At 45.9% G+C, this 11,359-nt stretch overlaps 1 long non-coding RNA gene across 1 annotated transcript in view; it reads left to right on the forward strand.

Moving 5' to 3' along the window:
- LOC146829434 (uncharacterized) overlaps positions 1-6,597 on the forward strand; it is a 167,755-nt gene extending 161,158 nt beyond the window's left edge. The window contains exon 3 of the long non-coding RNA XR_014962258.1: positions 3,757-6,597. This is a non-coding gene — a long non-coding RNA (uncharacterized LOC146829434). The remainder of the gene's footprint in view (positions 1-3,756) is intronic.
- Positions 6,598-11,359: the final 4,762 nt, after the last annotated feature.

The following is an 11,359-nucleotide window of genomic DNA, read 5'->3' on the forward strand; positions in this document are numbered from 1 at the left end:
GTCATACTTGCTGCATGAGTGTTTGCTCATCTGCTTCAAAGTTGTATTTTTCCTCCCACCCCACACACCCCTCTTCGCCCTCAAATTCTTGGTGTAATAATTATTCACTAACAATTTGGCAAAATAACTTCCAAGTGTAATTGTGCTGAGCTGTAATGTGAATTCAGCTGTTCTCCAAACTTTTAGCCTTTTATTGCATTTCCAGCACGCTCGCTGTCCAAGTTAATGCTTCAGGACGCACCGCTCTTTCTCTCAGCCAAATTCACTGTGATGCGTAGGGTGACCAACTGGCATTGGTGCAAATTCAGGATGGTGAGTGTAAAAATTAATATTAATTTTGAGCTAAGCCTTTTTGAGAAGAGGCCCATCAAGAACTTCACCCTCGCTGCAGGAGCCATTCCAGGACTGGGACAGAAGCCACCCAGGGCGGAGACAGGAATCACCACAGGCAGAGCCGGACTGGCCGTAGCGGGCACCTGGCAATCCCCCGGTGCGCCGCACGGGTGAGGGCCAGTTTGGGCCCCTGGGGGCTGTTTTTGTTACAGGGCCGTTTTTGAAGCATAGCTGCAAAATCGGCCTTGTAACAAAATTGGCCGAAAACCGGCCCTGGCAAAGAGCTCAGCGGCACTCCCAACCTCCCGCGGGGGTGAGGGAAGGGGGGCAGCCGAGCACTTTGCCAGGGTCGGTTTTGGATCCCAGTCCGGCCCTGACCATGGGGGGGGCAGGAGCCATCACAGGCAGATGGGGGGACAGGAGCCACCACTGGGGGTGGGGGGGCAGGAGCCATTACAAGAGGGGGAACAGGATTCACCAGGGTGGGCACAGGGGTGGGCATGCAGTATTCTAGTATCATCTTGGTCTCTTCCAGGGTGGGGTAGGGCTCCTCACCCCCTCCTGGACAAGACACGGAGACAACAGACTCTCTTTCTAAAATGTTAGTTTTGCCATCCCCCACTGTGATGTACAGTACTTAAAGGCATACATGCCAACACTCCCGATTCAGGCGTGAGACTACCGATTTGAAGGCTAGTCTCCTGCCTCCCGATTCCTGCAAGCAAAAACCCGATTCCTCGGGGTTTCAGCTGACAGGGCTTGGTAATGTGTAACGTGCTAATTCTTCCAGCAATAGTCAGAATGGCGACGCAGGGGCTCTAGAAGGGGTGAAAACCAACAAAGCCCCATTAACAGCCGAATGGTCTTTTAAACACCTGTGAAGTACTGGTGGGGGGGGGGGCTGTGTGTGTGCCCGGAAGCTGTTTCAGCCAGGGCTGACGGGGGAGGGAGGGGGGTGTATGCACTGACCGCAACCTGCCAGGCCAGTGCACGACTCTTGCATCCCCCTCTTTCTCTGCCTGCCATTGCGCTCCATGCTTCTGAAAGGTGATAAAAAAAAACACGTGAATTTGCTTTTAAATGTCCGATCCTGCAGCAGCACACTTCCAAAGTCCATACATGACAGAAACCCGATTGAAGGCCCCATTCTCCCGATCTTTCTTTTTTTTTAATTTAAATCTCCCACTTTGCTCTTCTGAAATGTTGGCATGTATGCTTAAAGGAGATAGCCCAAGAGAACTGATTTAACCGATTGTCCTCCATACTTTGTTAATCAGTGTGGGTGCGAATGTGCCATGTCTTTATTTTATTACATTATAGACTGCATGTTTGAAGAACCGAGGTTTGCTTACAATTTAGAAACAGGAATTAAGCTCTGTGGAGAGAACCATGTGCTGCCTCGATGTAATCAGGGCCGGTTCTACGATTTTTGGGGCCCTGGGTAGAAAGGGAAGGTGTGAGGCCCCTCTAAGTTGCAGAGACATGACACATGACACATGACACATTCAGGGCTGTTTGCATCTGAATAGATGCCCCTGCGCTTGAAGCTGCAGCCCCTCCCTCCCAGTCACCTTCAAAGACAGCTCATCAAGGGCTGAAGGTGTGAGGGTTGCCATCCCGCTGTGCCTCTCCAATGCTGCTGAGTATCTGAGCTTTGGTACTGAATCGGCGTCTGTTACACCCGACCTCAACAGCATCGGAGTCAAGCAATTACGGACAAATGGCATTGGTTAAAGAATCCTTCTCCTTCACGGACAACGGACAGACGAGTGTTGCGCTGCGGCTGCAATTACCATGACCCACATCCTGTGCGGCGGCGCGGCACCCCTGGCCTCTCATCACAGCGCACTGGGGTGCCGCGGCGCACACTTTGGGAACCACAGCACTAAAGAGATGTGCGATACTAAACCCAGCCACTTTGTTGCCATACCCGGTAACTCAGTCTCAGTCACAGGAGTCTCATGATTGTATATTCCTTACTGAGGAACAGACAAAGGGTTGTGTCGATTTGCAAGACACGCCCCTTTCAAGTGTTGATGGGGAACTGTGGGTTGATGGGTCCTGTTTGAAGTTACCAGATGGTACAACGTCAGCTGCATATGCAATTACAACACTTCAGACGGTAGTTGAGACAGCTCGTATTCCACAGAAGTAAGCTCAGGCAGCTGAGCTAATAGCTTTGACACAAGCGTGTGAACTTAGTACTGACTTATCTGTGAACATTTATACAGATAGCCGCTATGGCTCATGATTTTGGGCTACTCTGGAAGGAGAGGGGCTTTCTTACATCCCACGGGATGCAAATAATGCATGGAGAATTAGTACATAATCTCTTGACTGCTTTAACACACCCGAAGAGAATAGCAATTGTTAAATGTAGCGCACATAAGAAAGTAACTGATAAGATAGGACAAGGCAATGCTTTTGCAGACCAAACAGCCCGTGAAACTGCCATGCAGCGAAGCACCACGTCTATGTACGTAGTGAAGTCACAGGCTGAACGCTGGCATGATACCAGACAGGAAGTGCTAGATATGCAGAGATCTGCTTCTGCAGAAGAAATTGAGCAATGGTCTAAGGAGGGAACATTGGACGATGAGGGCTATTGGAGGAATAAAGAGATGAGCAAGTGGAGATTACCTACAGCCTATTTACAACCATGATTCATATGGTACATGGGCCGGCACATGTTGGAGCCTCCTCAATAACGAAACCGCTCACGCAAGTTTGGGGGCATCCAGAAATTGCCGGCACAGCTAAAAAGATGGTGCAGTCTTGTCTGATTTGTCTTCAGCATAAGCCTGGTGAAGGGACACAAACTCCTACAGGAGGGTTTGCTACGCCAACCGCACCTTTTGAAGTTTTGCAAATGGATTACATCCAGCTTGAGGGCTGTAACAACTTAAAGTATGTTTTGGTAGTGGTATGTTCCTTCAGTAAATGGATAGAGGCATACCCTACGAAGGACAATACAGCTCTCACTACAGCAAAGGTGCTTTTGAAGGAATTCTTGCCTAGATTTGGTGTTTGTAAACTCTTATGGAGTGATAACGGACCCCATTTTATTGGGCAAGTTGTCGAATATGTCCTGAAGGGACTAGGAATTAAGCAAAAATTCCACGCTGCTTTCCATCCACAATCAGCAGGGCTAGTGGAAAGGTATAACGCCACACTTAAATTGAAACTGGCGAAAATACTGGCTTCCACATCCTTGAATTGGCCAGACGCATTACCTTTGGCACTGTTGTCCATTAGATCAGTGCCACATTCGCGATCTGGTCTTACACCATATGAGGTGGTGTTCGGAAGGCCTATAACATTTGGGGAATTCCTAAACCACGTCCCATACATGATGTACCATGTGTATTGATGAGTGACTACTTATCACAATTGACTGACAGTTTGATTTCTATTCATCAACAGGTTCAAGAAGCTCTTCCTGATAGGTCTGCAGGTGAAGGCCATGGACTTCGACCTGGAGACCAGGTGATGATCCGATCATTCCAGAGGTCGAGCAGCTTGGAATCGAGGTGGCGCGGCCCGGAGCAGGTGCTCCTTTCAACGAGAACTGCGGTCCGAGTGACGAACAGGAGGAAATGGGTGCACTCCACCCACTGCAAGAAAGTGCCGTCTACCTTGGTGGATCCTGCTGCCCTAATCGACCATCGGGACATCCTGGATACAGAGAAAGGCCAAGCCATATCACCTGACGAACCTGAGGGAGTCTTCCCGGACCACACGATTCCTGGAGTACCCCGATACCAACTGAGACAACGGAAAGAGCCTGCATCGTCGAAATAGACTGGTTGAGCAACCGCCCTGGGTTAGTGAAACGGAATGCCGATGTGCAAAGGGGGGGATCAGTCCTGTATAGTGTAGCAACACCCGTCTTGACCCTCGGTGAAGAAACCAACGGCTGCCCAGGAATAAGAGCTCCAACACTTGTTTCCAACGACAAGCTGATCATGTCCACAATGAGATCAACTGTTGCTAAGAGAAAGATTATTTGTGCTATAGGGTTTGTTGTTGCTATGGTGGCTGTAGCAGTAATAACTTGGTTAGTTGAGAAAGTGGCTCCTGCTCGAGAGCTTTTGATCGCCACTACTCCAGTATCAGTTGAACACCACTACTTTACACTTCACTACCATGAGCGGAAGCATCGACAATCCTACTTAAATATTACCTTTATCCAGATGTTGCATCATACTCATAATGCCACAAATACTACCAACTGTTGGGTGTGTGGGATGATACCTGCACATCAAAAGAAAGGAGGAACACCTTTTATTCCTCTTCCCTTTTCTCATAATGGTTCTTGTCAAGCTTGGTATGCGCTTTTGTTTGCATCTGGAAGACGTACAGTAGGCGGGCTTCTTTTTCGCCTTAATAAAGTATGCTACCAAGATAAAGATGGTTATCCTCAAGCCAAAGGGACCAAATGGGAATGGGAAGAGTATCAACCGGACAATATTTCAACACCATATGTCTTCACAAATATGAGAACTTTTACCAGTAATGAACAATTTGTGATTTCTGTTACTAGAGCTAAAGCAGATCTATGTGTAAGCAGTATTGGAAGAATTCCAGTGGGAAAAAGCAAATGTACTGTAATTCTGACTATTGAAGGTGTAAACAACAGGAGTTTTGTAGCCTCACATGGGGGCATATTATCAAGCCAGGCGATAAAATTATCGCCGCTTTAGCGTCAGAAAACTGCCGCTAAATCGGCGATAATGGGCTTGATAATATGCTCTATGGAATTCCAATTGAAGCCCATGTTAGATGTCCTTCACATCTAACATGGGCTTCAATTGGAATTCCATAGAGCATATTATCAAGCCCATTATCGCCTTTTTTTCGGCAGTTTTCTGCCACTAAAGCAGCGTTAATTTTATCGCCTGGCTTGATAATATGCCCCATAATAGCTACTTTATCTGTGGCAGCCACGGATATTATCAACTACCTGCTGGGTGGTCAGGTGTGTGCTATGTGTCCTTTCTATTGCCCCCTGTGTTTCTGGCACCTGCATCCTACCACCGGGACCTTAAATTATTTGACGATATCTCTAGAAATAGATACAAAAGAACAATAAATGCTGATGAAGTAGACCAAACTGATACCACTCTGCAACAATATGTCGATATTAATTTAGGTTTGTTCTTCTTTGTGGGTGCTGCATTAAACAGTAGGAAAATAAGACGATTGACTAGTGTTGTGGAAGCTGTTACCAATCAGACAGCTATGGCACTTGGGAACATTACGGAGGAGCTGCAAATTGCAAGGATTGTAGCTCTCCAGAACCGAATGGTTCTAGATGTGGTTCTGGCTGATCGAGGTGGTGCATGTCGCATCATCGGTAGCAGCTGTTGCGTATTCATACCGGATCACTCACCTTCAGTATATGATGCAATATCAAAACTGCATTAGATTGCTGCAGAAATTCATCCAGAGACTGGTACTTGGACTTTGGCTGGATAGTTTTGGACTCTTGTTTCTGCTTGGGGCTGGAAGCTACTGACTATCCTGTGTGTAATGATTACGATACTTTTTACATGCTGTGTATGTATCCAATGTGGTCCAATGCTTTGCTCCATTTGCATCTCTGTCTGTATACCTGTCAAAAGGAATGTTGCAGAAACAAAGGCCCAACAAATGTTGAATAAAGAGGTGGCCAAAATAATGCTAATAGATGTACGGGATGCATATTTAGATTACCCCAGAGGAACGAATGTCTTCAGCTAATGCTAAAAGTGTCGTCTGTTGTAAATTGGCAGCGATTGGATTAGCATTAGCGGAATCCATCTTGTATTGAGAAGCTATCTTGTCCATTTTGTGGAATCCATTTTGTATTTCTGGCAGCCATTTTGTTTGCCATGTGCTGCCATGTGCTCACCATGTGCTTTGTCCTCCCTCAGTGTTGACTGCTCTTGTAATCTGCCTAGAAACAAACTATATTTAGCATCTTCCACCTTTGCACATGCCCAGTGAGTTTTCAGCTGTCCTTGCAGCTGTTAGTAGTATGTAAATGTCAGGATGTGTTTACTAGCATTGGCAAACTGTTAACTCCTCCTACTTGTCGACTGTGCATTTCTATATGACCTTATATGTACATAAAACCTCCTCCTGTACTTGTACCGCCCTCTTTTAAGCCCCTGTGTGGGTATAAAAAGACCATGCTCCTTCTGTTCAGTGTGCTACTTCATTCAATACCGAAGGGTGCTGTGTTAATGTAGTTCCACCTCATGAGGTTTATTAAACTTTGTAATTTCTATTCCAGTTTCTGTGCCAACTTCTTCCTATTGGTCTGAGGACTCTGTGCAGAGAAGGGCGAACCCCTTGCACTGGTAGGCCTAGCTGAGGCCCACTTCTACACTGGTAGAGACCCCACGCATCCGCAGAACCAGAGCAGGCGGAAGAGCTTTCTACTACCTCTCAGCAGAGGCCTGGAAAGAGCTCCCAGTCAACATCAGATGCTCCCCCATGATGCACACCTTCAGGAAGAGCCTCAAGACCTGGCTTTTCGATTGATCCGGAGCTGCACCCCTCCCCCCCAAAGTTCCTTGAGACCCTCATGGGTGAGTAGCGCGTTTTACGAACCCCCTGATTGATTGATTGATTGAGCGTCATTAAAGAGTCATATCAGTAAAGTGCCCAATGTCATAGGTCGTAACTGTAGCAGCTGTAGATGAAAGCAATTTGTAGTCTGGGATGTGTTGGCGCCCACTTCGAGAGGATTAGAAAACTGCAATTTACGGACAGCACTGTGTTATTGATAAGAAAGTCATGTTTGATTGACGATTACTTCATTCGATGCGACATGCTTGCTCTTAAAGGTGCCTTCCGGTGAATGATGTCACAATACATTTCAAAACCCTAGGAAATCATCTAACAGAGCAATATGCCTATTTTTTGTGATTGCTCGCATGGAGGACTGAACAAGCAGAGGGGTTTATTTACAATAAAATGTCAGAGTGCGGTGTTACACCAAAATGGTAACTCAGCTCTCTGATAATTTTAAAATGCAGGGATGCGCCGTATTTACAATAATACGGTGCACCCCTACGTTTCCCCTAGCGCTCGCACTAAAAAAGCTACCTGGCCCTAGTGCAGGCACTCTTGCCCCATGTTGCAAGGGTGCCTGCACTGCAGGGGCGATTGTTTATGTGATGGAAAGGACACCTTTAAAGATGATTTGCTGCTTTTATGTGTGCTGCACACATAGAAAGGGCAAAATACAAGGAGAAATTAATAATGTCTCCTCGTATCGCCATACTAAGACCAGGTTTTACCTAGCCTTAGTTTCTGGCGCTTCCTCCATTATTGGAAAGTGGATTATTAGTAGTGGTAAATGTATATGTAGCACTGGCAATAAGGCCACTAATACAGTCTTGGGCTCAGAATAGGTCTCAAAAAATTATTCCCATGCTCAACCCTTGGTAGCTTGGCTGTGAGCAATGTAAAGCATTTAAAAACATCAATTCAGTAAGTAATTAGGACACAACACATAAAAAACAGCAATTTATCAAAATAGGAATTATTATTATCTTTGAAATGACACCAAAACAAAAAAAAATCCAATGTAGTGAACCAGAGATATACATTTTTGAAGATTTAGCACTATATATCACATAGAAACCTATAGCGCCTGTTGGGACATCTGGTCATTCTAGACTGGGACAAAGTCAAAGTTTCAGGCCAACTGCGATGGCGCCCTTCACGGCTACCCCTCGCAGTAGCCCTCGGTCAAAGTTTTTACCTTCTGACTTAGAAACCTTTCTGGAACTTTTTCTGCCAAGGTCTCTCGAAGCTCTCCTCCATTACAGTTTTGGTGATGGTTCACCTGCTTGCTTTGCTCCAGGTGAAACTTATGGAAGTCAGATCTCCAAAGCTTTTCAGCGGGACGAACCAGAATTCTAGGCCGGCTTGGGGTTGAAGGTGGGCAGCTTGACTCTTGCGCTTGGTTCCGATCAACTCTTCTACCTTCGGACTCAGAAACTTTTACAGAGCTTTTTCTCCTGGGATCCCTCGTGTTCTTCACCAGGCCGGATTCAGTGAGGGTTCGCCAGCTTGGGTGTCAACCAGCTCTCCGTCACAATCTGGAAGTCAGACCTCCTGAGCTTTCAGCAGGACGACCTGGAGGGCAGGCCAGCTTGCAGTTGAGGGTCGCCGGTTTGGCTGGCAAGGTCGAGTCATTCCACTTATGGAGTTTTTCTTCAAAGTTGCTCCAAACTTCTAGAACTTTTTCCTGAAGTTCCTCTGAGGGTCCCAAAGTGTCCAAAATGTACTCCCTGGGTTGAAAAGTTTCAAGATGGTTCTTGAAAGTTTGGGACTTCAATTCCCAAAATCCACTTGGACAAAACCCTTACAAATCCACTGGAGTCACTCCAGACTGGGGATTCTTGGTGGTGATGAGCCAGGTGAGTAGTTAGGTCCACAGGGCGGCAGTTCCAGATTGTGCAGGAGACACAGTCAGTCAGAGTGCAGGGCTCGGTTAGTGCAAATCAACCTTTTTGGCATGGAACCTTTTTCTTCATCTTGTTTCAAGCAGCACATCTAAGAGGCTCTGCCCCTCACAGATACTTATTCAGTGGTCTCTGGGTGAAGCAGGAGGGCACTCCTCTCCAAAGAGGTGCAGGGCAACACCCCAGCACATGATCATGTCCTCCATAGTGTGGCACTATGGTCTCCCAGAGAGCACTATACTTCCAAAAGTCAGTACTGCTAAAGTCTCAGCAGAGGCAAGAACTCGCTAAACCAACCTCCAGGATGGCTCATCTCCATAGACTCCCTTCCCCTGGCATCTGCACATTCCTTTCTTAATGTAATGTTAAACTATGTGGTTGGGGATCTGCAACGGGGAAAATGAACTGGGCAACTTGTCCAACACCGTGGCTTATAAAACATCTTTTATGAGGACCCTGCCTATACCTACAGGACGCGCTACCCCTGGGACACCTAGGGAAGACTTCAGGGATTGTGAATATGTAAAAATATTGCAGATCCTCACTCCACAGGGCTCCTATCCCAAAAGTCGATTTTTGGAAGCATTTACAACAATGAGGGCAGTGAAATGTGCAATTTCACTATCCACAGGGCAAATAAAACATATTGTATAACAAGATTAGGTCATGGGCCGAGGAAGACCAGATCCTACACCTTTGTCAGTTGGGATTTAGAAGCAATATTGGCACTGTTGAGCAGTGCCTTAACCTCAATCTGATTATTGGTACATACAACGCAGCCAAAAAAACACCTATATATCTAGCGTTTATGGATCTCACCCCTGCCTTTGATTTTGTCAACAGGTCACGGCTCTGGACTATTCTTTTAAAATATGGCCTGGACTAGTCCCTTGTACACTTTCTAGCTTATTTGCATAAAGACCTACACGCCAAGGTGCGCATTACCAGGGATGGTGAGGTATCCAAAGATATCGAAGTCGGGAGAGCGGTCAGACAGGGTTGCGTCCTGGCGCCTCTCCTATTCATCCTGTGTATCAATGGCCTGAACAAGTCATTGGTAACACTTACTCAGGATGTTCCTTGTATCAATGGCAACAAACTTCCCGCCCTGCTATATGCCAATGATGTGGTACTAATGGGCCGCACCCCAAAAGCTCTCTGCATCTTGGTGTGGGGCTTCGTCGATTTTATGGCCAGTTTGGACCTACGTACCAATTTAAACAAATATTTTCTAATGGCGTGTGGGTCGAAGAAGCATTTTAGCACATCAATTGTTTTAGAGTCAGACAGTTTACAAAGCACTTGTTCTTTCCCCTATCTAGGGTTGGTATTTGCCTCAAACGGATTGTGGGCTGACCATGTGGCTTACTGCAGGAGAAAGGTTTCCAACTCTATTAACACAATACTTGGTCTGCCCAAGCCTAGAAATACAGAGGTTGTATCTGCCACTGTTAAGATCTTTAAATTTCAATGCATACCAACTGCCACTTACGGCGCAGAAGTATGGGGCTTTACTAATTGTGGTAGCATCCAGGAAGAAGAAAACAGATTTTGCCGTAAAATCCTGGGTGCTCCCATTTCCTCCTCAAAGTATGCTTGTCACTCTGAACTTAACTTGCCATACATTGAGGACTATATTAAGGCCCGCCCCGCATTATTTTGGCTTAGACTCTGGAAAATCCCTGCGGCCCAACTCACTAGGGAAGTTATATTAGATTATTTAAAATGCGACAGGGGTGATGAAAATACCCTGGTTGGCTGCTGTTCACAAAAGTTTAACCAGTGTGAACCATGAGCATTTATTCTCAAACCCCTCAGACCTTGGTATTATCAGTAAGAAATCCCTCCAAATGGCTCTTTATGCATCTTAAAGGACCGTTAGATCTGATAAAGGGATTAAGTAAACATCTGTTGCTAGATACATGCGTATTGAGAACATTTTGTGCGCCCCACAGATTGTGATCAAACAAGCGGATAAAGGCGGAGCGATGGTAATTATGGATACATCTGCTAATCGAACAGAATGTTTACGTCAACTAGAGAACACCAAATATTATAAACCTCTCAAACGAGATCCTACACCTAGATTGAAGAATACATTACCATTTTAGTCAGAAAGGGACTAGAGGCCGGATGGATTACTAAAAATGAGGCAGAATTTTTGTCACCAAAAGATAGGAAAATTCCGGCATTTTATATCTTGCCAAAAATACATAAAACACAAAGACCTCCCCCTGGACGGCCTACAGTCTCTGGCATTGGTTCTCTTCTGGAACCTTTGTCTCAGTTTGTTGATTGGTTCCTCCGCCCACTGGTAGCCAAAATGCCATTGTGTCTTCAAGATACAAAACATGTCCTATCTTTCTTGACTACCATCACCTTTGACCCCACAAAACATCCAATGGCTTCATATGATGTGGAAGCCTTATATACACCTCAAGAAGATACTCTACGGACTATACAACATCTTTTAGAAGAGAATTCATGAACTGACCAAACACCTATAGCTTTTGTCATGGACTGTGCCACTCTAGCTATGCGGGAAAACTTTTTTTGCTTTGAAG

This window comes from Triturus cristatus, chromosome 5_2 (genome assembly GCF_964204655.1).
Source record: "Triturus cristatus chromosome 5_2, aTriCri1.1, whole genome shotgun sequence".
In the NCBI taxonomy this organism is placed as follows: domain Eukaryota; kingdom Metazoa; phylum Chordata; class Amphibia; order Caudata; family Salamandridae; genus Triturus; species Triturus cristatus.